General features: G+C 39.5%; 1 long non-coding RNA gene across 3 annotated transcripts in view; it reads left to right on the forward strand.

The window, feature by feature from the left end:
• LOC134761849 (uncharacterized) overlaps positions 1 to 24,212 on the forward strand; it is a 68,353-nt gene that overhangs the window by 18,050 nt on the left and 26,091 nt on the right. For all 3 annotated transcript variants that reach the window (XR_010141006.1, XR_010141004.1, XR_010141005.1), the window contains 2 exons: positions 3,910 to 4,118; positions 5,562 to 5,650. This is a non-coding gene — a long non-coding RNA (uncharacterized LOC134761849). The remainder of the gene's footprint in view (positions 1 to 3,909; positions 4,119 to 5,561; positions 5,651 to 24,212) is intronic.

Here is a 24,212-nt window from a genome sequence, read left to right on the forward strand (position 1 = left end):
TATGCCTTTAGGTCTTAAATGATATAGGTATTTTCTTCAGAATTTTCATTGTGATGTAAAGTAGTTAAGCCTTTCTTCCATCACACATTAAATGGAAAAACACATTTACTAGGAAGCATGTTGTAGGAATCATTTATTTTTGCTTCCACTTGAACACATGTTAATGCATAATACTTAGGGTTAGAAATGTAGAGCAGTCAGTTGCATTTAATTTCAGGAATCTCAACTTGCCCACTAATGTATATAAAGTTAATCCTCATTATTAAGATTTCATATTTGTGAATTTCCCTACTAGCTAGAATGTATCTGTAACTCTTCAATCAATACCTGTAGTGCCGTTCGGTCATTTGCAGACATGCACAAGTGGGGAAAAATTGAGATCTAACAAAGTGATCTTCTGCTCTCATGTTCTATACTCTCTATTAACAAGTGTCCTTTTTCCAGTCTGTTTAGAGCCACCTTTTCTGTATTTTTGTTCTTTTTGCTGGTAATTTTTCTGTTACCCTCACCCCCACAGGGTAGTGCTGTTCCGTCCTTCTAAGTGCAAGAAAGCTGGCATTTCTCTTACAGAGAAAATATGTTGATAGGCAACTTTGTTCAAGAATGTGTGTAGTGCTGCTGGCCATGAGTTCAATGTTAATCATTCAACAATATATGTTAAATAATGTGTCTTTAAGCAGAGACACATGTAAAATAAGGTATGTATTGATTTGTTCATGAAAATGTTGTGAGTAGAGGCTGGTGGGACCCTCACCCTACATTTCCTCTAAAAGCAGTGATTCAGTATTCACAAATTCAGTGTTCCTGGTGACTTTATAGAACATAACTACCACAGATAACAATAATTAATAGTTTTCTGATTTAGGTGGCCCCTATATTAGACCTTTCACAATCAAACCAGAAGACGCAGACCTTTATTTTTCTTGATTTCATGCCTCCACGGTCTAACTACCTATGTTACGAAACTCAAGAGGTCATTATTCTCAGCTATAGAAAAAGAGCCCACAGAAAAAGCAGATTTTCCAACAATCCTTTTTTGAATAATAAGATTGACAGAATGTAATTTTGTGCTCTTTTAGTGGGTGTTAGAGTCCGAATCTTTTTCATCATTTCTGTTTTCCAATTAATATCTACATGGAGCTGCTTTTCATAGAAAAACAGTCTCTTTCTAATAGCACGCATAGGTAACTCTGGTAGCCAAGAGTTTCCAGTAATTCTAGCGGGTGGTGTCACTAGAAGCTGACCACCATACTATATTCTTTCTCTCTCTTTCCTGTCTTTTCTTTTCTTTTTTTTTTTGAAATAGGGTCTTGCTCTGTCACTTAGGCTAGAGTGCAGTGCCATGGTTACGGCTCACTGCAGCCTCGAACTCCTGGGATCAAGCAATCCTCCTGCCTCAACCTCCCATGTAACTGGGACCACAGGTTCATGGCACCATGCCCAGCTATTTTTTTTTACTTTTTGTAGAGATGAGGTCTCACTTCATTGCCCAGGCTGGTCTCAAACTCCTGGCCTCAAGCAATTCCCCCGCCTCAGCCTCCTGAAGTTCTAGGATTACAGTTATGAGCCACTGTGCCTGTTACATTCTCTACCTTCTCTTCTTTATCTCTCTATCTCTCTCTTTTTTACACACACATAATGTACACAGAAACCTACCCAAGGCTCTGCTCACTTAAGACTATTTAACACCACTAATTTATATAATGAACATTTACCTAGTATTCATTGTGGACTATTTAAATAATTCTGGGAGATAAAAAAGTGACTGATTTCTCAAGGAATGTAGGGTTTGATGGAGCAGTAACCAAGAGCAATCAAGAAATACTTTTTAAAAAGAAAGAGAAAGGAAGAGAGAAAGAGAGAAGTAAAGGAAGGAAGAGAAGAAAGAAGGAGGAAAGAAAGAAAGAACGAAAGAAAGAGAAAGAAAGAGAGAGAGGAAGGAAGGAAGGAAGGAAAAGAAGAAGGGAGGGAGGCAGGAAGGAATGAAGGGAGGGAGGGGCTGGGCACGGTGGCTCACACCTGTAATCCCAGCAGTTTGGAAGCCCGAGGCAGGTAGATTGCTTGAGGCCAAGAGTTCAAGACCAGCCTTGCCAACATAGCAAAACCCTGCCTCTACTAAAATACAAAAATTAGCCAGTCCTGATGGTGGGTGCCTGTAATCCCAGCTACTCGGGAGGCTGAGGGAGGAGAATCGCTTGAACCAGGAGGTAGAGGTTGCAGTGAGCCGGGATCACGCCACTGCCTTCCAGCTTGGGTGACAGAGCGAGACTCCATCAAAGAAAGAAAGAAAGAGAGAGAGAGAGAGAGAGGAAAAAAGAAAAAGAGTACACTTATCTTTGAGCCCTTTTGCCATTTGCTTCTTACCTAGATAAAGCTGCACGCCTGTGAGCAGCACTGCCTGCAAAATGATGTAAGAGAGGGGTGTGTGCTTGCAACTGTGTGTGTTTGCATGTGTGTGTGTGTGAGAGCATGTATCCTCAGCTTTCAGTTTCTTGGTCCTGTACAAAAATATTCTAGACAAGGAAGTTGTTTTTAAAAACATATGAAGCAAGGCCTTCTGTGTGAGTTCATGGTTGCTGATTTCTACCTTAATTGGGAGTTGTTTCATGTTGCCTGGTGAACATTTTGCAAATGTCACAAGTTTCAGCTTTGTGTCTAAGATTGGTAAATCTCTATAATTTACCTAAAGTCACTGGTAATTTATCTTGTCTTGTACTGTGCTACTAAGAACTCAGGAAATGGCACTGAATTTATGGGAAGTATCAGACGATTAATTCTCAATGAGAATCTCAAATTCATCATATTCTTTTTTTCCTGGTTGTGCATAAGGAGATTAACTTACCCATGTATAAGATAAGGAGAAGCTAAAGACTGGCGTGCAAAACTCTAGCTTAGAGTGTTCAGGGGAGGAGTCATGCTTCTTTTGAGGATTTTCTGCCATCTTCCTTTACATTGTCTGTAGTACTCTGTTGCATGAAAAGGAGCCCTTAGACATTGCTCTCTTGAAAAATCATATAATAGCCTTGAATTTCATCCAACATCTCTTTCGTAATTCTAAGAGCTCAGCTTTGCACAAAAGATAAAAGACAAAAGCAAAGCAAAAACAAAAATACAAGCCAAAAAAAAAAAAAAAAAGAAAGACAAAGGGAAACAGAAATGAGTCAACCAGATGTAGAAAAAGAGAGAAAACCTTGGCAACAGCTATAAAACTACCACAAAAAAACACGTTGTATCTCTATTCAACCTACTTCCAGAAGTTATTTGAGATACCTAAATTGCCCTATCTAATGCCTAAGTTGGTGCCTGACCTACAAAATTAAATGTTAAATAATTAAAATAATGAACAGAAAATGTAAAAAGTCATAATGAAAGGGAAGCAGTTATTAAGCCAGGAAATGTTGACTAAAGATATTTGCAAAAATTGAATGTCACAATTTAATTGTGAGTTTCTTGCAGCTGAAGCAAAAATTGGAAATCCGTAACATACAAATTCCTTATTACCCCATGAATTCTGAGGAAACCATTACATCAAGAGATTCCATATCCTCTTAGAGTTTGGTCTCATAATAAAAAGTCCATTGTGTGAATTATGACTACAGACATCAGATTTTAATCAATGTGTGCCCTTCTCCTGCCTACAACTATATAAACAGAGCACAACTACCTTTTGTTTGAGAATTTTTATTGGAAGGTGATAGTGATGAAGTCGCCACTGCAGTGCAGAGATGCTGGGTGCCAGGTCCCTTGGTGGATCTCTAATCAGCTGACTGTATTAGCGTGGGACAGTGCTTGGTCTCAGCTCACCCAGCTTTTCCAACTTCCATTGGATCTGGTCCTTTTGCTTCTTTGGACCACAAATCAGGTGTATGTATGCAAATCTGCAGCAAAGTACCCTTATTTCTGTTGCAGGTCACTGACACTGTCAAGGTCAGAGGTGGTGAGAGACACAGATTACAGGTATCGTAAGTTCCAATTCGTCCCCCACACCAGGTTCAGCTTGCCTTCACTCTCCCCTGAGTCACTTTGAGTTTGGTTCTACTGACCTACAGGAAGCTTATTCCCACCACTGAATTCAAGGGACAGTCTTCCCATATGTCTTTACCAACTCTCGCAAATGAGTAAGGTCTAATTCTTATAAAAAATTTCTTATTCCATGTCATTCTTAGTAGTTTTGTTTGCCTGATTTGATACCTAAGTTGCCCCATCCAATGCCTAAGTTGGTGCCTGGAATTATGGTACTGTCATAATGTAAAACTAAAACATGGAGTATTCTCTTTGGGACTATGTAGTGGGCAAAAACTGGAATGTCTTTGATAGTGGCCTTAAAGGATAGTAAGAAAATTGTCATTGAACACCGAATACAAAGAAATTTGTGTTATGTAATGGCAGAAATTTTACCAAAACTATGGTCTGTGGTAACATGGAAAATAGAAAATATGACTAATGAAATAGAAATGCCAATTAATTTATTTTAGCTACATATGATAAAGTATCAATAGATAAAGATAAGCTAAAATAAAGTACTATGTCTGTTTCTAAGCATAGAAGTTTGAAGCAATATTCAGGAGTCAGGCCTTGATGGATTTGAAAGTAAAACTATTTTTTTATTTCTAACTTCTCTACATGAAAAAAGACTCTCAAAGTAAGAAATAACCTCAGGGTAAAGAAAAAAAAATCAAGAGTTTGGGTATAAGACCCTTTATTAAAACTTCAAAATGATTTAAGTACATGCCTCATAAACCCTTTCAACTAAACCAAAAGGTGTCTGAGAAATATAAGGGTTTTGTCTTACAGCATCCAGATTCTCAGCCTAAGCCAGAAATGTGGAGGAATGGATTTTGTTTAATGGAATGAACCCTAACAAGATTTACAGAAAACCTATAAGATGTTTTACTATAATTATACTAGCAGAAGCATTCGATGCTTGGATTAAAAAGGATAGAGACAAAAAGCATCTTTGAACTCCTAACTTCCTGAAGGAACCAATTAGAGAAAGTTACTCATCTGCAAAAAATAAGCCTTTTGTTTTTTGAGACAGAGTCTCGCTCTGTCGCCCAGGCTGGAGTGCATTGGCACCATCTCGGCTCACTGTAACCTCCGCCTCCCGGGTTCAAGCGATTCTCCTTCGTCAGTTTCCCAAGTGGCTGGGATTATAGTTGTGAGCCACCATGCCCCACTAATTTTTGGATTTTTAGTAGAGATGGGGTTTCACCATGTTGACCAGGTTGGTCTCGAACACCTGACCTCAGATCATCTGCCCGCCTCAGCCTCCCAAAGTGCTAGGATTACAGGCGTGAGCCACTGCATCCAGCCTAAAATAAGCCATTTCTTATGAGAAAGAAGAGATATTTCAGAGTGCAGAGCTTAGAGTCCTGAGAGCAGAACTAAGATCAACAAAAAAGCAGATCCAAGGAGCATCTAATTAAGATATTAGTGATATATTTTTGATGAAATTTTGGAATTGCTGTGGACTAATGGCTGCTATATGTCCTCTATTTCTTTTTCAATGAGAGTGTCTATTTTAATTAATTTTTGTTTTTATTTTTATATTTATATTTTAGAGACAGAGTCTATGTTGTTCAGGCTGGCCTCAAAATCCAGGGCTCAACAAAGCCTCCTGCCTCAACTTCCCCAGTAGCTGGGACTACAGGTGTATGCTCAGCTTCAATTATTTTTGTATTAGTTTGCCAGGGCTGTTATAACAAAGTGCCACCAATGGGTGGCTTAGACAACAGGAATTTATTGCTTCACAGTTCTGGAGGCTGGATGTCCAAAATCAAGGTGGTGGCAGAATTGGTTCCTTCTGAGGACTGTGAGGAAGGAATCTGTTCCAAGCCTCTCTCCTTGGCTTATGGATGACCATCTTCTCCCTGTTCCTCTTCAGATTGTCTTTCTTCTATGTATGTCTGTGTCAAAATGTCCCCTTTTTATAAGAATGCCAGGTGTATTGGATTAAAAGCCCACCCTACTCTAATATGACCTCATCCTATTTACATATGCAATGACTCTACTTCCAAATAATTTCACATTCTGAGGTACTGGGGATTACAACTTCAACATATGAATTTCGAGGGGGCACAATTTAACCAATAACAATTATTTTCCTGATCACCCTTGTATGTTGGGTGTGTGCACAGGAGCTGCTAACTTGTTTACAGATTTTCAGACAGGAAGAAAATGTTCTTGAGGAATTGTACCCATAAACCTCTTCTTCATCTGCATTTGATTTGTCTGAAGAGATCCTAGATTTCAAGATCACTGCATTGGGATAAAATTACAGGGATCTTAGAGGAGTGGTAAGTGTATTTTGCAGATGGGAGGGATGTGAATTGTTGTGGACTGAGGAGGTGGATTCTGGCAGACTGTAACCAAGGAGAGCCACAGTATCCCATCCTGTGTGATCTTCTGGAAAGGACCTTGTCACTTCTCCATCAAAAGTTGTGGTCTCATTATCTTTCCCTTGAATCCTTACTGACCTTAACAAACTCATTTGGCCAATAGAATGTGGGAGATGTGACAGTCGATTATTGATGACTCAAACTCATGTAAGCATCGTTACAGCCTCTGTCTATTATTGATGACTCAAACTCATATAAGCATCATTACAGCCTCTGTCTGGATATCTTGGAGAATTTGTTCTTGGGGGATTCGTTTTTGGAATCCAGTTGCCTTAGTGTGAAAAGCCCATGGAAAGACCATATTCACAAGCTCCACCTACATTTCCAGCCAATGCCAGCATGATCTTTCAGCCACGTGAATGAGTTTATCTTGGGATATGCAACCAATTTGAGCTTTTAGAGGACTGAAGCCCCTAACAACACCTGCCTTCAAGCATCTGAAAAATTAGAATAGAAAGCCACGTAGCTGAGCCCAGTTCCTCTCAGAACCACAACATTTACAAATAGTTTTAATGCATTACCATTCAAAATCTCACAGATGTGTGTGTGTGTGTGTGTGTATTGGTAAAAGAGATTTGAGGAAATGTTCAAGGATCATCTGAAAAAAAAAAGAAGAAAATGTATTAGCAAAGAAAATTTTGAAAACAAAAGTAACGATGGGGGATTTACTAGTAAACTGAAACATTTTCAAGCTACAATAGTCAAAATGCTGACACTGGCACAGAAAGAGAGACATTATAGCAGGAGAGAGAGAGAGAGAGAGAGAGAGAAAGAGAGAGAGAGGAGAACTCTATAGTTTACTTCAAGATGGAATAAAAGTTAACTATAATAAATAGGTTATTTTCAGATAACTATAAATTTAACTATAATTAGTGAAACCACAAAATAGAGTCTGTGGCTATAACCCTAGACATATATACCATATTCTCTCTGCCAGGTTATACTAATAGCCTCCTATCTTGTTCTTTTTCTTCTATTTAGACCCACTTCCAAGCCATTTTTCCACAAAGCACACAAAGTGAACATATCATCTTCTCACTGGAAACTTTCCAAAAGTTCTAAAGTTTGAAATCCAAACTCCTCCTCACGATTTATAAAGAACCATGGGATCTGGCCCTGTTATATTCCCAAGGTTGCATTCTGCATCACCTGCCATATTTGAGTCAGACTGGCCTTCTTTCTGTCATGGAACCCACCAAGCCTGCTCTCATTTCCAAGTCTTTGCACTCACCATCATTATCTCTACTTGCAATGAGGCTTCCCCACACATGCCTAGGACTGTCTCTTTCTTATCATTTGGTTTCATTTCTAATGCCTCCTCCTGAAGTCTTCATCTGAGACTAAGTTTAAACATGCACTCCTCACATGCATGGGCACTCAATTTTCAATTGTCCTATTTTTTTTTCTTTATGAACCTATCACTATCTGAAACAGCTTGTTTATTTAATTAGTAGACCATTTATGTTGATTATTGTAAATCTGCTGTGACTAGATTGCAAACTCAACGAAGGCAGGAATTTTGGCTGCATCATTTTTACAACCCCAGCACCTAGATCAGTGTCGGCTATGTAATGGTCATTTGGTAGAAATTTCTAGAATCATTTTATGGTGAGGATATTATTTCCAATATACAAATTGAAGAAAATATAATCAGAAAGATTGATAAACTTGCCTGTAGACTTAAAAAAATCTACATTAAAAAATTAAGAATAAAATTATAAGATAAACAATAAAGTATTTGCAAAATGTCTTATAAAAGGACATTAAAATAATAAAATTTCATTTTTATTTAGGTAGAAATCAGGTATATGACTGTATGCTGTATGTGTAGAGGGGATATAAATATACTTCTAGAAGGAATGGGAAAGCCTTAAAAGTATTCATGCATTTTGACCCTACAATTCTACTTATATGAATTTTCCCTTGAGAAATTAATCAGATGTAAATGAAGACTTATGGACACCAAAATTTACTGAAAAATCTTTTATAAATTAACAATAGCTAATTTGACAAAAAATGCTTGTTAATTTATAGCGTCTCCATGTAATTAAATGTAAGGCTGACACTTAAAGTAACGGTCACAGGAAAAATTCACATAGAATGAGTAAAAGAAACCAATATTTATATAGCCCTAAAATAAAGCATGATATAAGCTATATATTGCATAACATATGCTCCTAATGTTTAACAGCATATCCATATTTCTGTGCCTCTGTTTTTAGGCATATGTGCACACAAAACCAACTAAAACAAAATACATCAACATGTTAACAGTTCTTATTTGAGGCTGGTAATATTGTGACTGGTTTATACTTTTTGTATTTTCTAAATTGTTTTTATAAACTTCTATCACCTTTATAGTTTTTTTTTTTTTTTTTTTTTTTGAGACAGGGTCTCACTCTGTTACCCAGGCTGGAGTACAGTGGCACAATCACAGCTCACTGAAGCCTCAACCTCCTGGGCTCAGGAAACCCTCCCTCTTTAGCCTCCCAAGTAGCTGGGACTACAGGCACACACCATCACTCCTGGCTAATTTTTGCATTTTTTGTAGAGACAGGGTTTCACCATGTTGCCCAGGTTGGTATTGAACTCCTGGACTCAAAGTGATCCTCCCACCTTGGCCTCCCAAAGTGCTGAGATTACAGGCATGAGCTACTGTGCTTGGACATAATAACTTTTAAAAATGAAACAAATGATATGACAAACAATTATATATTATGCTCAGAAAATTAGGGTTATTTATCTATGATTATGTAGTACATTGTGATGGAAATCGGAAGGTTTTGATTCTGGAAACCTGAGTTTTGCCCACGGGAACAAACTTGATTTTTCTGCACAAGCACCCTCGATGATACTCAACACATCTGAGAGGCTGTATAGTTAGGAAACCAAAAGTAATATCAGTTCAAACTTAATTAAGCAGATGACATGATAAATTAGAGCATAAACTGCCACACTCATTTTAGCAGAACCTAAACTCAGATTTGAAAATGAAGTTATTTTCCAAGTCATAGGAAAAATCACAGTTGTTTGGGAATATCCTATCTCATTCTTTAAGCAATGGGGACAGCTAAAAGTAAATGAATGGGATCTTTTCACCTGATATATTTGGTTTAGTTGGCCTTCTCAATTCTTCTTGGATTAACTAGTTATTGTTATCATTTCAAATATAGACCTTTGCTATAAGAATCACTCAAACATATTACATATTCCTTAAATGTGATACAAAATCAAATTTATAATAAAGGCTTTTATTCAGAGATTATCCGAGTTTAGTTATACTACTAAATTCACCAAGTTCATGTGTTCATTGAGCAGATATTTGTATATCCAGGCTATCTTCTAGGTGTTGGGTGAACCAGGTAAATAAACTTTTCACTTTCAAATATTTATATATTGTATAAGGATAAGCAGATATACATATGATAAATATGCATATACAAACAACATTATAAATGTATGTATTTGCTGCATATGTAGTGACCTAAAACTGTTTCAGAGAGTGATAAATACTATGAATAAAAAAAACTGAATTATGCAATAAAGAGTTGGTTATGGGGGAACCAACCACAAATCACTTGAACAATATTTAAAATATATGTTACTCATCTCTCTAAATCCTGTTAGACTTTTTGTCTAATTTATGATTCTCCTTCCTCGACTGAATTTGTATGTCTTCTCTCTCTTTTATAGAGCTGTTCTCTCTCTGTTCTGTTAGGTCTAACACAGCTGGAAAATTCTGATTGAATTCTAAATTAATTTCCTGGGGCTGCCATATGAGTTACCACAAAGTGGGTTGCATAAAACAACAGAAATTTGTTTGTTTGTTTTTTGAGATGGAGTCTCACTCTGTCACCTAGGCTGGAGTGCAGTGGCACGATCTCAGCTCACTGCGACCTCCATGTCCTGGGTTAAAATGATTCTCCTGCCTCAACTTCCCAAGTAGCTAGGACTACAGACACACGCCAGCATGCCCAGCTAATTTTTGTATTTTTAGTAGAGACGAGGTTTCACCATGTTGGCCAGGCTGGTCTTGGACTCCTGACCTCAAGTAATCTGCCACCTTGGTCTCCCAAAGTGCTGAGATTACAGGCGTGAGCCACCGTGCCCAGCAAGAAATTTATTTTTTCATAGAAATGTATTCTCCCTATTAAGAGAGCTAGAAGTTAGACACCAAGATAGCAGCAGGGCATGTTCTCTCTGAAGGCTCTTGGGGAGAAATTCTCCTTTACTTCTGCTAGTTGCTGGTGGTGGCTGGAAATTCCTGCAATTTCTTGGCTTACAGATGCATCACTCCAATACATTCCTTCGCCTTCACATGGCTTTCTTCCCGGTGTGTCTGTGTCTAAAATTTCCCTCTTCTTTTAAGGATACCATTAACTCATTAGGGCCCATCCTAACCCAGTATGCCTTTAACTTGATTTGATTATATTTGCAAAGACTATTTCCAAATAAGGTCATATTCACAGACTTTGGAGGTTAGGATGCCAACTTATCTTTTTGGGGATACAATAATGGCCTCTATGGGAAGGGGCCATTAGAATGAGGATCTGATTAATGAGAAAAAGAAAGCCCAAGGCAGCCCGGGGGAAAAATACTTCCATGTAAAGGACAGTATAAAAATCCTCAAGATGTTAAGGTTAAGAGGCAGAAAGACCAATGTGACTAAAAGGGGTTGTGGGGGGGATGGGGGGTGGTGCGGCGGGTGGAGAGAGAGAGAAAGTAAGTCAGGCCATACAGGCCATATATGTGGGCAAGAACCAAATCACAGTGAGCTTTGTAAGCTGACATAAGAAGTTCTGATTTTATTTTATTCAACGTGAAGCTGAATAGTTTTATTTGGAAAAAAGTTATTATCTATATTTTAAGGAAACCATCACACTTGTTGGCTGGGCGCTGTGGTTCACACTTGTAATCCCAGCACTTGGGGAGGCTGTGGCTGGTGGATCACTTGAGGCCAGGAGTTCAAGACCAGCCTGGCCAACATGGTGAAATTCCCTTTCTACTAAAATTACAAAAGTCAGCCAGACTTGGTAACATGCACCTGTAATCCCAGCTACTGGGGTGGCTGAGGCAGGAGAACTGCTTGAACCCGGGAGGCAGAGGTTGCAGTGAGCCAAGATGGTGCCACTGCACTCCAACCTGGGCCACAGAGCAAGACTCTATCTCAAAAATAAAATAAAATAAAATAAAAATAAAACAAAATAAGACACACTTGTGGTAGTTCACAGGAAAAACAGTGGAGCTAGAATGTGGTGGTAGCAGAAGAGTCAGTGGAGGAGAAAAATTTGGGGAAGCTGGTCCATCATTCAGAATTCGTGAAATGGAATGTGAGGTGGGAGGAAGAGGGGAAATGAGATGAGGGAAAGATGCCCAGGTGGGTATTGTTGCCATTAACTAAGACAAGATGGGCTGGGAGGGAAAGAATGTTGTGGACTATGGGATGGAGTAGAGACTGAGTTGTGGTTTTCTGGTTGTTTTTGTTTTTCTTATGTCTATCTCCTCCATTGGTATAAATTCTTGAATGGAGAAAGTATACTGCTATGGTACAGAGTAAACACTTGAAAAATATATGAAAAATGTATGTTATCCATCTCTCCAAACCCTGTTAGACTCTTCATTTAATTTATGACTTCCCTTCCTTCTTGACCCCATTTAAATGTTTTCTCTCTCTTTCGTAGAGCTCTTCCTTCTTGGTTCTCTTGGGTTTAACACAGCTGGAAAATTATTTGCATGCATAAAGCCCACTTCCAAATGTCTCACACACAGGTGTTGGCTCTGTAGAAAAAGCAGGGACCTAGAGTCACAGGAACTGGGATAGCCATTCCATCTTAGCTATCTAACGTCCTATGCGATACTTAACTGCCCTACAGCTTAGTTATTTCTAGAGTTTAACACGTTGCTGTGATAATTGCTTTAGATAATATATGGAGTATAATGTTGTGGCTAAAGCACACTATGGATCAGACATGGGAGAGGCAGAAGCCCCGACTAGGACAATGATTGGCGATGCAGCCATTTGGTGAAAAGCCATCTGGCTTTGCATTCAGATAGACCCAAACAAAGACCAAGGCCCTGTGTATTCATTTATTAACTGAGCCTCAGTTTCCACAAATGTCTGACTACCTACCCACCTTGTGGGACTGCGGTGATGATTTGAAAAGTGTATGAAAGGTGCCTAGGGCAGGGGAAACATGAAATGTTACTTTCCCTCCCTCTTTCCTCTGCCCACGTGTGGATCCCTGCTTGACAGGATGCTGGGTATTTATGGTAATCATCTATCTAGTGTTCAATTTCAGACAGTAATTTTTCACACGAACTCTTCTCCAGCGTTTCTAAAAAAGAAATGAATTTGGCCTCTCTTACTATCGCCAAAATAAAGATAGTTGATAACTGAGAGGAATGCCAGGGGTATAAGAGCAAAGTTAGGAAAACCTCTTAACTGTTTCCTAAAATGATGAATGTGTGGTCTGAACCAGAGGTGGGAGTTGAAAAGTAAGATGTCTTCTTGCTCCCTGTAGTTCTCGGGAGGGTGGATGGGGGTCTCTAAAAAACTAAGTCTTGAGTTGTGCTGCAGTCACTCAAGTCTCAGAGAAACAACAGCAAACTTCTGAAAGGGGGATTGGAGCTCTGCAGCATATCACTCTGATCCTTCTGCCACATCTCTTCTAAAAGATTGCACCCTTCTCAGCTCTAAAATGATCGGATGCCATGCTCATGGGATTTGGTTATAGGTAAAGGATTCAGCAACAAGGTCTTTCTCAAAATACCTGCTAAATAGATGCTGCCATCTGATGTGGTCTTTAATGGTTTTAGTGGCTCCTATGCAAGTAGAATATGATGAACTAAGCCCGAGATTTAGGCAGCATTCTGTTATTGCTTTTCTTTTCTTTTTTTTAAAGTATCTTTTGATATTAGTGACTTCCTGCCAGGAGTACAAAGAGGAAGGAAGGTGAGGGAGCCAGAACAGCCGATTCCGTTTTGACACAGCCTGGGCCTTTTGTGTAACCCCAGGGATTTGGGCCTCAGAAGCATGAAGGGCCAGTGGGCGCGTAACCTCGCAGCTGCTCATGGTACAGCCTCTGGCTGGGCTTCCTACTTCCCTCTGGATGAAGAGCTGGGGATGATCTGCAGCACACTCTGTGAACACAGAACCTGATTGGACAAGGGGAATGTCCGGGAACTCAGTGTTCTGAAGTGTCTTTAAGGTTAGAAAAACAGAATGTTGGTAATGAGCTGGGAATTGAAAAGAGAGAAACAGCCACAGTTCAAGTGAGCAGAATTTGCCAGAATGCTGTGCATATTTCTTTGGAAAGTCAAAATAAGTGAGCTTCAGACTAGACACCTAGCAGACCCTCAACATATACTTTGTGATTAATGAATAAATGGTCTTTATTCATAAATAGCATGGTTGGTTGTGAAATCCAATAAGGATCAATGGTTAAGCAACCAAGTAGAAATTGTCACCAGGAAGGAGAGTTGACTGTAGTTTCATTGACTGCATGAAGCTGAAGCTCTGCACTGTGTTAGGAGAGAAATAAGGCTTGAATGCAAATACCTGCTCTAAAAAGCACTACTGAAAGTTATTCTTATAAGCACTGATTCTCTATCCTGTTGCAAAGTAGGTTTAACAGAAGGAAAGGCATTTGTCATCCAGAAAGAAGCAGGCAGGACGCTGGAACACTAAAGACGTACTTTGTCCACTATCCAGATTTGTAGGAGCTCAGCCTTTGGTTTGTTTAATCTAGGCTGGGGCACCAAAAGTCAGCTTATGCCCCTCAGAAAAGTTCCTCAACTGTGCAGTCTAATCTGTTAAAAAGGTTGCGATGGTTGGTGGCTCACGCCTGTAATCTCAGCACTTTGGGAGGCTGAGCCAAGAGGATCTCTTGAGCTCAGGAGTTCAAAACTAGCTTGGTCAAGATAGCAAGGCCCTATATTTATAATTTTTTTAAAGGTTATGGTTCCAAGTTTTTGCTATTGTAAATAGTGCTGCAATAAACATACTTGTACATGTGTCTTTATAGTAGAATGATTTATAATCCTTTGGGTATATACCCATTATTGGGATTGCTGGGTCAAATGGTATTTCTTGTTCTAGATCCTTGAGGAATCGCCATACAGTCTTCCACAATGGTTGAACTTATTTACACTTCCACCAACAGTGTAAAAGCATTCCAATTTCTCCACATCCTCTCCAGCATCTGTTGTTTCCTGACGTTCTAATAAATGCCCATCAATGATAGACTGGATAAAGAAAATGTGGCACACATACACCATGGAACACTGTGCAGCATAAAAAGAACGAGTTCATATCCTTTGCAGGGAGGGACATGGATGAAGCTGGAATCCATCATTCTCAGCAAACTAATAAAGGAACAGAAAACCAAGCATCGCATGTCCTCACTTATAAGTGATAGTTGAACAATGAGAACACATGGACACAGGGAGGGGAACATCGCACACCGGGGCCTGTCAGGGGGTGGGGGACAAGGAGAGGGAGAGCATCAGGACAAATACCTAATGCATGTGGAGCTTAAAACCTAGATGATGGGTTGATAGGTGCAGCAAACCACCATGGCATATGTATATCTATGTAACAAACCTGCATGTTCTGCACATGTATCCCGGAACTTAAAGTAAAATAAATAAAATTTTATAAAAGGTTATGGTGGTTCCATTCTGTTTAAAAAATCTACATGGTAGGACATATGGCATAGTTCAGTCAACATTTCAGCTGAACCCATTTTAATCACTAGAGGGATTATTTAATGCGGGTAGTTTCTAAATAATCCTAAAGTAAAACTTAGAATGCAGTTAACTAGAAATAACACTTAACAAGATTTGTGAGTGTATGTAGAATATTATACCTTGAGAAGAAAAACGACAAAAGATAACACAGTAAGTTGATGTCAGGGACTTTTCATAAAGTAAAATTATGGGAAAATAAATGAAAGTCAGTACATGCTAATAGGCTCAGTAAACACTTATTTGATATTGTTCAGTGATCAATATCAAACACTTATTTGATATTGTTCAGTGATCAATATCAAACACTTATTTGATATCAAACACTTATTTGACTCAACCTGGGAGCTCCGTTGACCCTTACCCCCACCTCTATCCAAATCACTAGACCCCATTGCATTTACTTCCAATGTTAATCAATGTTCAAAACGACTACGAAGTTCAGAGACTGATCCATTTCCTCTGCATCTGAGACTTAAAATCCATAATATATCCTTTTTGAGTGCTAATCTATGAGTGATCCTGAAACACATTACTATACTAAAAGCTACATTCTCTTCCTTCCCAGAATAGCCTTAACCCATTTAGATTGTCTAAAAACTTAGGTTTGACATACTCTAGCGGAAAACTAAGTTTCTCTCTAGAGATACATGCTTAGATTTTATGCAGTTATATGAACTTGCCTGGCATTTTAGGTTGTCCTAATCGATATATCAACAAATAGTAAATTAGCTGCAGGTCAGTTTTTCATGCCATGCCTTCTAAAACAGATGGCTGTTGAGTAGGGAGTGTGGTTAGCTCTTGGGAGTGTATTTATCAACTTTTACCCAGAGCTACTCAGGACCTCACCCCATACCCAACAGCGCCACTAGTGTCCTTTCTCATTGTCCTCTTCTCACTACCTTGGTCCTCCAGCTTCCTTTTCATTATCCCTCTATAAATGGAAGAAGGGACACTTTGGGATGTTTGAAGGAGTGACTAACACGACTAATAAACATATATAGTATTTGTTTCTCTAGGAGACAGCAAAGTGGATGGAAGACATTAGAAATAAAATTGAAACTTTATTTTATTAAGTAAAAGGACAAATACACAAAGAAAGACATGAATGCGTGTCCGTATGGTCTAAATTATTGAGACATTTTTATATGGTCCTACAATTTAGTTAAAGAGATATTTTTAAAACAACTCCAAAAATGATGGTCGTGTAGTACTGGATTATCTATCAGTGCAGGGTAGTTATGTTGAAGGTCTTACACAAAATTGCCCAAAACAGCAGCAGCAACAACTCATTATGCAAAAGTTTATTGAAGAAAATGATAACTATCTCCCCTGCACAGCAGTGGAAAGGTCATTAAAACTGTCTAGTTGAGAGGTTTTCAAACTGCACGTTATGGCCCGCTAGTGAGTTCTGAGATCGGGTCCATGGGCTGGGAGCAGTTTTTTGTAAAAAATGATAGAATAGAATACAATAGAATGAAAAACAATACAGGGCATAAGGCTAGTAAATTTACTTCCTTTTGAAACTTGTGTTTCAGTTATAATGTGTATCAATTATATTTGTGCCCTACACACGCACACACAAACATCCTTTTTAAAACTTTTTAAATTTTTTATTATACTTTAAGTTTTAGGGTACATGTGCACAACGTGCAGGTTTGTTACATATGTATACATGTGCCATGTTGGTGTGCTGCACCCATTAACTCGTCATTTAACATTAGGTATATCTCCTAATGCTATCTCTCCCCCCTCCCCCTACCCCCCAGCACGCCCCGGTATGTGATGTTCCCCTTCCTGTGTCCTTGTGTTCTCATTGTTCAATTCCCACCTATGAGTGAGAACATGCGGTGTTTGGTTTTTTGTCCTTGCGATAGTTTGCTGAGAATGATGGTTTCCAGCTTCATCCATGTCCCTACAAAGGACATGAACTCATCCTTTTTTATGGCTGCATAGTATTCTATGGTGTATATGTGCCACATTTTCTTAATCCAGTCTAACACTGGTGGACATTTGGGTGGTTCCAAGTCTTTACTATTGTGAATAATGCCGCAATAAACATACGTGTGCATGTGTCTTTATAGTAGCATGATTTATAATCCTTTGGGTATATACCCAGTAATGGGATGGCTGGGTCAAATGGTATTTCTAGTTCTAGATCCCTGAGGAATCGCCACACTGACTTCCACAATGGTTGAACTAGTTTACAGTCCCACCAACAGTGTAAAAGTGTTCCTATTTCTCCACATCCTCTCCAGCACCTGTTGTTTCCTGACTTTTCAGTGATTGCCATTCTAACTGGTGTGAGACGGTATCTCATTGTGGTTTTGATCTGCATTTCTCTGATGGCCAGTGAGCATTTTTTCATGTGTTTTGCTGCTGCATAAATGTCTTCTTTTGAGAAGTGTCTGTTCATTTCCTTCACCCACTTGTTGATGGGGTTGCTTGTTTTTTTCTTGTAAATTTGTTTGTGTTCATTGTAGATTCTGGATATTAGCCCTTTGTCAGATGAGTATATTGCAAAAATTTGCTCCCATTATGTGGGTTGCCTATTCACTCTGATGGTAGTTTCTTTTGCTGTGCAGAAGCTCTTTAGTTTAATTAGATCCCGTTTGTCAATTTTGGCTTTTGTTGCCATTGCTTTTGGTGTTATAGACGTGAAGTCTTTGCCCATGCCTATGTCCTGAATGGTATTGCCTAAGTTTTCTTTTAGGGTTTTTATGGTTTTAGGTCTAACATTTAAGTTAAGATTAAAATTTAATCTTGAATTAATTTTTGTATAAGGCGTAAGGAAGGGATCCAGTTTCAGCTTTCTCCATATGGCTAGCCAGTTTTCCCAGCACCATTGATTAAATAGGGAATCCTTTCCCAATTTCTTGTTTTTGTCAGGCTTGTCAAAGATCAGATAGTTGTAGATATGTGGCATTGTTTCTGAGGGCTCTGTTCTGTTCCATTGGTCTATATCTCTGTTTTGGTACCAGTATCATGGTGTTTTGGTTACTATAGCCTTGTAGTATAGTTTGAAGTCAGGTAGCATAATGCCTCCAGCTTTGTTCTTTTGGCTTAGGATTGACTTGGCAATGCAGGCTCTTTTTTGGTTCCATATGAACTTTAAAGTAGTTTTGTCCAATTCTGTGAAGAAAGTCATTGGTAGTTTGATGGGAATGGCATTGAATCTATAAATTACCTTGGGCAGTATGGCCATTTTCACGATGTTGATTCTTCCTACCCATGAGCATGGAATGTTCTTCCATTTGTTTGTATCCTCTTTTATTTCCTTGAGCAGTGGTTTGTAGTTCTCCTTGAAGAGGTTTTTCACATCCCTTGTAAGTTGGATTTCTATGTATTTTATTCACTTTGAAGCAATTGTGAATGGGAGTTCACTCATGATTTGGCTCTCTGTTTGTCTGTTATTGGTGTATAAGAATGCTTGTGATTTTTGTACATTGATTTTGTATCCTGAGACTTTGCTGAAGTTGCTTATCAGGTTAAGGAGATTTTGGGCTGAGACAATGGGGTTTTCTAGATATACAGTCATGTCATCTGCAAACAGGGACAATTTGACTTCCTCTTTTCCTAATTGAATATCCTTTATTTCCTTCTCCTGCCTGATTGCCCTGGCCAGAACTTCCAACACTATGTTGAATAGGAGTGGTGAGAGAAGGCATCCCTGTCTTGTGGCAGTTTTCAAAGGGAATGCTTCCAGTTTTTGCCCATTCAGTATGATATTGGCTGTGGGTTTGTCATAGATAGCTCTTACTATTTTGAGATATGTCCCATCAATACCTAATTTATTGAGAGTTTTTAGCATGAAGGGCTGTTGAATTTTGTCAAAGGCCTTTTCTGCATCTATTGAGATAATCATGTGGTTTTTGTCTTTGGTTCTGCTTATATGCTGGATTACGTTTATTGATTTGTGTATGTTGAACCAGCCTTGCATCCCAGGGATGAAGCCCACTTGGTCATGGCGGATAAGCTTTTTGATGTGCTGCTGGATTCAGTTTGCCAGTATTTTACTGAGGATTTTTGCATCGATGTTCATCAGGGATATTGGTCTAAAATTCTCTTTTTTCGTTGTGTCTCTGCCAGGCTTTGGTATCAGGATGATGCTGGCCTCATAAATGAGTTAGGGAGGATTCCCTCTTTTTCTATTGACTGTAATAGTTTCAGAAGGAATGGTACCAGCTCCTCCTTTTACCTCTGGTAGAATTTGGCTGTGAATCCATCTGGCCCTGGACTTTTTTTGGTTGGTAAGCTATTAATTATTGCCTCAATTTCAGAGCCTGTTATTAGTCTATTCAGAGATTCAACTTCTTCCTGGTTTAGTCTTGGGAGGGTGTATGCGTTGAGGAATTTATCCATTTCTTCTGGGCTTTCTAGTTTATTTGCGTAGAGGTGTTTATAGTATTCTCTGATGGTAGTTTGTATTTCTGTGGAATCAGTGGTGATATCCCCTTTATCATTTTTTATTGCATCTATTTGATTCTTCTCTCTTTTCTTCATTAGTCTCGCTAGCGGTCTATCAATTTTGTTGATCTTTTCAAAAAAACCAGCTCCTGGATTCATTGATTTTTTTGAAGGGTTTTTTGTGTCTCTATTTCCTTCAGTTCTGCTCTGATCTTAGTTATTTCTTGCCTTTTGCTAGCTTTTGTATGTGTTTGCTCTTGCTTCTCTAGTTCTTTTAACTGTGATGTTAGGGTGTCAATTTTAGTTCCTTCATGCTTTCTCTTGTGGGCATTTAGTGCTATTAATTTCCCTCTACACACTGCTTTGAATGTGTCCCAGAGATTCTGGTATGTTGTGTCTTTGTTCTCACTGGTTTCAAAGAACATCTTTATTTCTCCCTTCATTTCGTTATGTACCCAGTAGTCATTCAGGAGCAGATTGTTCAGTTTCCATGTAGTTGAGCGGTTTTGAGTGAGTTTCTTAGTCCTGAGTTCTAGTTTGATTGCACTGTGGTCTGAGAGACAGTTATAATTTCTGTTCTTTTACATTTGCTGAGGAGTCAATTTTGGAATAGGTGTGATGTGGTGCTGAAAAGAATGTATATTCTGTTGATTTGGGGTGGAGAATTCTATAGATGTCTATTAGGTCCGCTTGGTGCAGAGCTGAGTTCATTCCTGGATATCCTTGTAATTTTCTGTCTCATTGATCTGTCTAATGGGACAATGGGGTGTTAAAGTCTCCCATTATTATTGTGTGGGAGTCTGAGTCTCTTTGTAGGTCACTCAGGACTTGCTTTATGAATCTGGGTGCTGCTGTATTGGGTGCGTATATATTTAGGATAGTTAGCTCTTCTTGTTGAAATGATCTCTTTACCATTATGTAATGGCCTTCTTTGTCTCTTTTGATCTTTGTTGGTTTAAAGTCGGTTTTATCAGAGATTAGGATCACAACCCCCGCTTTTTTTTGTTTTCCATTTGCTTGGTAGATCTTCCTCCATCCCTTTATTTTGAGCCTATGTGTGTCTCTGCAGGTGAGATGGGTTTCCTGAATACAGCACACTGATGGGTCTTGACTCTTTATCCAATATGCCAGTCTGTGTCTTTTAATTGGAGCATTTAGCCCATTTACATTTAAGGTTAATATTGTAATGTGTGAATTTGATGCTGTCAGTATGATGTTAGCTGGTTGTTTTGCTCGTTAGTTTATGCAGTTTCTTCCTAGCCTAGATGGTCTTTACCATTTGGCTTGTTTTTGTAGTGGCTGGTACCAGTTGTTCCTTTCCATATTTAGTGCTTCCTTCAGGAGCTCTTTTAGGGCAGGCCTGGTGGTGACAAAATCTCTCAGCATTTGCTTGTCTGTAAAGGATTTTATTTCTCCTTCACTTATGAAGCTTAGTTTTGCTGGATATGAAATTCTGTGTTGAAAATTCTTTTCTTTAAGAATGTTGAATATTGGCCCCCACTCTCTTCTGGCTTGTAGAGTTTCTGCTGAGAGATCCACTGTTAGTCTAATGGGCTTCCCTTTGTGGGTAACCTGACCTTTCTCTCTGGCTGCCCTTAACATTTTTTCCTTCATTTCAACTTTGGTGAATCTGACAATTATGTGTCTTGGAGTTTCTCTTCTCGAGGAGTATCTTTGTGGCATTCTCTGCATTTCCTGAATTCGAATGTTGGCCTGCCTTGCTAGATTGGGGAATTTCTCCTGGATAATATCCTGCAGAGTGTTTTCCAACATTATTCCATTCTCCCTGTCACTTTCAGGTACACCAGTCAGATGTAGATTTGGTCTTTTCACATAGTCCCATATTTCTTGGAGGCTTTGTTCATTTTTTTTTATTCTTTTTTCTCTAAACTTCTCTTTTCGCTTCATTTCACTCATTTGATCTTTCATCACTGATACCCTTTCTTCCAGTTGATCGAATTGACTATTGAGGCTTGTGCATTTGTCACGTAGTTCTCACGCCATGGTTTTAATCTCCATCAGGTCCTTTAAGGCCTTCTCTGCATTGGTTATTCTAGTTAGCCATTCATCTAATCTTTTTTCAAGGTTTTTAACTTCTTTGCCATGGGTTCAAACTTTCTCCTTTAGCTCTGAGTAGTTTGATCGTCTGAAGCCTTGTTCTCTCAACTCATCAAAGTTATTCTCTCTCCAGCTTTGTTCCGTTGCTGCTGAGGAGCTGAGTTCCTTTGGAGGACAAGAGGCACTCTGATTTTAGAATTTCCAGTTTTTCTGCTCTGTTTTTTCCCCATCTTTGTGGTTTTATCTACCTTTGGTCTTTGATGATGGTGACATACAGATGGGGTTTTGGTGTGGATGTCCTTTCTGTTTGTTAGTTTTCTTTCTAACAGTCAGGACCCTCAGCTGCATGTCTGTTGGAGTTTGCTGGAGATCCACTCCAGATCCTGTTTGCCTGGGTATCAGCAGTGGAGGCTGCAGAACGGCGGATATTGGTGAACAGCAAATGTTGCTGTCTGCTCATTCCTCTGGAAGTTTTGTCTCAGAGGAGTACCTGGCCGTGTGATGTGTCAGTCTGCCCCTACTGGGGGGTGCCTCCAAGTTGGGCTACTCAGGGTTCAGGGACCCACTTGAATAGGCAGTCTGTCCATTCTCAGATCTCAAGCTGTGTGCTGGGAGAACCACTACTCTTTTCAAAGCTGTCTGACAGGGACATTTAAGACTGTAGAGGTTTCTGCTGCCTTTTGTTTGGCTGTGCCCTGCCCCCAGAGGTGGAATCTACAGAGGCAGGCAGGCCTCCTTGAGCTGCAGTGGGCTCCACCCAGTTCGAGCTTCTGGGCTGCTTCGTTTACCTACTCAAGCCTTGGCTATGGTTGGCGCCCCTCCCCCAGCCTTGCTGCTGCCTTGCAGTTTGATCTCAGACTGCTGTGCTAGCAATGAGCGAGGCTCCGTGGGCATAGGACCCTCTGAGCCAGGAGCGGGATATAATCTCCTGGTGTACCGTTTGCTAAGACCGTTGGAAAAGCACAGTATTAGGGTGGGAGTGACCCGATTTTCCATGTGCCGTCTGTCTCCTCTTTCCCTGGCTTGGGAAGGGAATTCCCTGACCCCTTGTGGTGAGGCGATGACTCGTCTTGCTTCAGCTCACACTTGGTGCGCTGCACCCACTGTCCTGCACCCACTGTCTGACAGTCCCCTGTGAGATGAACTCGGTACCTCAGTTGGAAATGTAGAAATCATTCATCTTCTGGGTCGCTCATGCTGGGAGCTGTAGATTGGAGCTTTTCCTATTTGGCCATCTTGGCTCCATCCCCCTTTTTAAATTTTTTAAATCAGATTCTCATTCTGTCGCCCAGGCTAGAGTGCAGTGGTGTGATTCCAGCTCACTGCAACCTCCACCTCCCAGGATCAAGCAATTCAGCCTCCGGAGTAGCTGGGACTACAGGCGCACACCAACATGCCTAGCTAATTTTTTGTATTTTTAGTAGAGACGGGGTTTCTCCATGTTGACAGGCTGGTCTCGGACTCCTGACCTCAAATGATCCACCCACTTAGGCCTCTCAAAATGCTGGGATTACAGGTGCGAGCCACCACACTTGGCCTGTTCTTTTATTATAATAACTGAAACAAACCTGTTACACTATTATATGTGTGTGTAACTTGGTGACATAGGCTACAGGTCATAGGCAAAAAATAAGATAAATAAAAATAAACACTAATCTACTCCCACTAATGACATGCCTCTGCTCTACACCTGCTTGGTGGTCATCCTGACTCTATGTGAATGCCGTCACTGCTTATTCTTTCATGAACTGTCTCTTTAATTTTGCTGAGTCAGAATATGTCTTCCTGGAGCTTACTGTTTAGCCCAATTTCAATCTATCCGTAGACGCCTTTCAGACAAGCTTAGTTTTTCTTCCACACAATAACCCTTCAAACATTTGAACTGAGACATGTTGTCCCTGCTGAGGTTTCGCTTCACCTCACAAAGCATTCTGGGCTTCAACTCAGTTGATGTTATGAACCTTTGCTGATTAAATTTCTCTATATACCCTCACCTGTTTGGGCTGCATATCGCTCTTAGAAAGATAGAATTAGATTGTCCTGCAAAGAGAAGAGCCGGATGTGGCTGCACCCTGATCAGGAAAAGAAAAATAGGCGACGAGCTTCAGGAATGGCGCTGGGTATCATTTACGATACTACTTATAACATCTGGGAAGCTCATGTAAGAAGTTTTATTTCCCTTATGGATCCCTCTTGGAGAACGATTGAAGTGTGGCAATGTCACAGAGCTCAGCCAGAAGCACGCACTGAGCGAGTTGGAGTGAGGAATGGGAAGAGATAGTTCATAAAGACTTATTTTGGCTTTAGTCATAGATTTTAGAAACGCACATGCTAGTATAAATACATATAAATATCTCATGCTCACTTCCTGAGAAAAACTTGCTAGTTTATGTTCACAACTGTTTTCTTTTTAAAGAAGCTATAAATACCAGGGCCTCAATATCTGAATCTGAACAGCTAATTAAAATTTTTAAAAAATAACAGCTTATCTTCCGTTCCTTTTTTAGGAAACATTTCAAATATAGACTGATGGTTTAACAAAAGACAGCTGTTTCATTTCACATGCAAAAACATCATGTGAAAAGAGGCACTTCTAAAAAATTG

The sequence above is a fragment of the Pongo abelii genome, chromosome 7, assembly GCF_028885655.2.
Source record: "Pongo abelii isolate AG06213 chromosome 7, NHGRI_mPonAbe1-v2.0_pri, whole genome shotgun sequence".
Classification (NCBI taxonomy): domain Eukaryota; kingdom Metazoa; phylum Chordata; class Mammalia; order Primates; family Hominidae; genus Pongo; species Pongo abelii.